Source organism: Rhagoletis pomonella, unplaced genomic scaffold (assembly GCF_013731165.1).
Source record: "Rhagoletis pomonella isolate Grant_MI unplaced genomic scaffold, Rhpom_1.0 Rhpom_scaffold_00009, whole genome shotgun sequence".
In the NCBI taxonomy this organism is placed as follows: Eukaryota; Metazoa; Arthropoda; class Insecta; order Diptera; family Tephritidae; genus Rhagoletis; species Rhagoletis pomonella.
The window spans coordinates 8,263,044-8,266,028 of record NW_023458563.1 but is presented as its reverse complement, the minus strand read 5'-3'; positions in this window follow the sequence as shown (position 1 = coordinate 8,266,028).

The window sequence follows — 2,985 nt, the reverse complement described above, 5'->3', positions numbered from 1 at the left end:
TTTTTTTAGTTTCTAATCTGTAGTATTAAGATAATTTTTGTATTCTAGTCTGTAAGGTTTTTGTAACCATAGACTTAAATAAATGAAATGAAATGAAATAAGAAAATGTAGACAAAAAAATGTCAAAGTAAAGTCTGAGTTTCTTAAACACCCCAATGTGAACACTTGGCAGTTGTTCATAAACTCAAAACGATAAACTCGAGAGAACGTAATATAAGTAATTTGACATTTGTTTGTTGACTGTTTCTTATTCACTTTTAGCCTGTTCCCGTACTCCAGAGTTTAGACAGAAACAGGCCTTAGTAGCCGTGGTGTAGAATACCAATCGTTTAGCCAAAAAAAAAACCTCATGTGTGCAGTGCAGACACGGTAGAAGTGAAATCTTTATAAAATTAAACTACGGGAGAATGAAACGAATGAGTTTGTTGTGTGTTGAAATATTGGTACGAAGTTGATAAGCTCTTATAATCTTTCGAATAAAAGCAACTTTAAGAACACCATCTATACGTAATTTCGCTGAACAAAATATTTATTTATTTTTTATATTTTTTTTTTTCGCTATCTAAATGTTTAACTTTCTTTTTGTCATCTGTGTTGAAAATAAATAAATAAATTTTTATTTTAAGTAATCAGTATGTATTTTATTTTTACTAGTACTTTTTGTCTGTTTTGTACTATAAAAGATCTATGATCTTATTGTACTAATGTTTTTTCTAAATAATTTTGGTTGATTTCTCATTTTTATGTATTTTGGTTAATAGTTTGCTCATATATTCAAATAATAATAAATAATTTGGGCCATACTGGAGTACATACTTACAAAATGCTCCTCTATAATGCAGTAGAGGCCCAACTCGTGGATCGAGTTTTAGCGATCGTAATCACTACACGATGTTTTTTAGGCTGAGTTGCGGAGAGGTAGATTCTATAGAGACTTACAATGTTGATTGGACCAAATTCTTCATATGCATTTTGGTTAACTTTGGGTACTCCTTGACCCATAGGGATACTATTCACATGCGTGCATGGAGTAGTCGCGTTTTTGCATTGTAACCCACTAGGCCAATTTGTTAGGTGCTCCTAATGTCATGTTAGTTGGACCGCAGGTAAATACTACAAAAATGTATTGCCTAGTCACGTGAATTTTGAGTATAAATGAATTTGCAACTGGCTAAAGTAGGTGGAAAGTAGGAGAAGCCGAAGTAATAAATTGATACGAAGCGAGGAGATAACAAAGTTATAAGTATCTTAAGATATAGCTGCTGCGTATCAGATCAGATGAACGATAACATGAAAAGACACACATTTAGCATGGACGCACGATCGAATACGAACTCACTCTATTGCCTTTTGTACTACACAAAGTCATTCAAGCGAAGGCGACCATCTCTGTGTGTTAGTCATGGGGAATAGTCATGCTAATGGCAGCGCATGCTAGGTGAATGGGTTACCCCACTAACGATTTCTGTCGTGGCTGCATAGACGAGGAGGAGGTGGAGACTGTAGAACATTAGGTATGTTCAACATGCTTTCCGGGCTGTTTCGGTAATTATTCTATTACAAGTATTAAAAATGTGTCAACCCGTGCCAAAAGTGCCCAGAGCGTGTGGAACGCAAAAAAATACTTTTTGTGCACGGAATCAACAAATAAGTTCTAAACAATGATTTTATGTGTATTTATCTTATATAGTTAATAAAATTTGCAAATACCTACATTTCTGAACCTTTAGTGTATTTTACAAAATTTGCTATCCTATGTAAACAAACAAAACTGTTCTCAAATTTACTTCTTGCACATTTCTGTCCGAAAAAAGTCCGGCCTGTTTCGGGCACGAAAAAGAAAATATTTACGATCCAAAAGTGGACGGTATTCGCTCTCTATTACACATTTTTCTAGCGTGAGGAACGCTTTCTGGGCTTTTTTGGGCATCCACGGGTACCCGCGGGCTCTTGTGGAGCAAAGCTGTTATCCCTGTCCCTGTCCCTGTCACGCTATGGCAACGTCAAGACTTGATATTTTTAATGAACATGCTTTTCGGTGTTTAGCTGATCTCGACCCTTTGGACGTCCACGACTTTCAACGATACGTTAGGGTTACGCATTTATGTACCGTTGGCATTATAACCGTTAGGAAAAACAATAATAATAATATGACACTGCTCTTTGATGTTTGAGAAGTCAGATATTTTGCGATAAATAGTAATACAGAAGAATGTCGTAAAATTATCTTAAGAAAAAACAAAATCGTAATAAAATTCGTTTTCAAAGTTATCTTTTTCTTATGAATTTCTTTTTCATCTTTGGTATATGGCATATTACTCACCATTAGGTAAATTGATTTGACTACTGCCATTTTCCTTTCTTTGCCATTTACTTGTCGGCCGCTGTGGTGTAGTGGTAAGCAGTGCGCGCTTCCACTCCGAAACGCTTGGGTTCAAGCCCTGGTCAAAGCAACATCGCAAAAAACACGAAAACCAGCTTCTCATAAAAATACAATCGCCGTTCGGAGTCGGCGTAAAACTGTAGGTCCCTCCGCTTTGTGTGACAACGTCAAGGCGCACGCCACAAGTCGGAGGAGAAGCTCGGCCAAACACTAACATATGTGTAAGCGCCAATCTATTATTATTATTATCAGAAAATTATTCTCTATCAGGAAATGATAGATCATTTCTAAAAAAATCATCTTATTCTGTCGCTTTGGCTTTTTATTTAGAATTTCTGGAAAAGTTTTAGGTATGCAGTTTTATAGTTCATTAAAATTTAGTAGCTCAAAGTGCAAATTTCAAGCGCTAAGAAATCGCGTTAGTTTTTAATGATTGGCAATGATAGGCAGAAATTGCCTGGCACCGTCAGCAAAAGAAGATAAACATTAAATAAACAAAAAATATAAATAGTCAAAACCGGTAAAAATGTCACTTAACTTAAACAGCTGACCGTTAGTGCATATAACATGTTTATAAATTTATTTATTTGAATCTACCACAT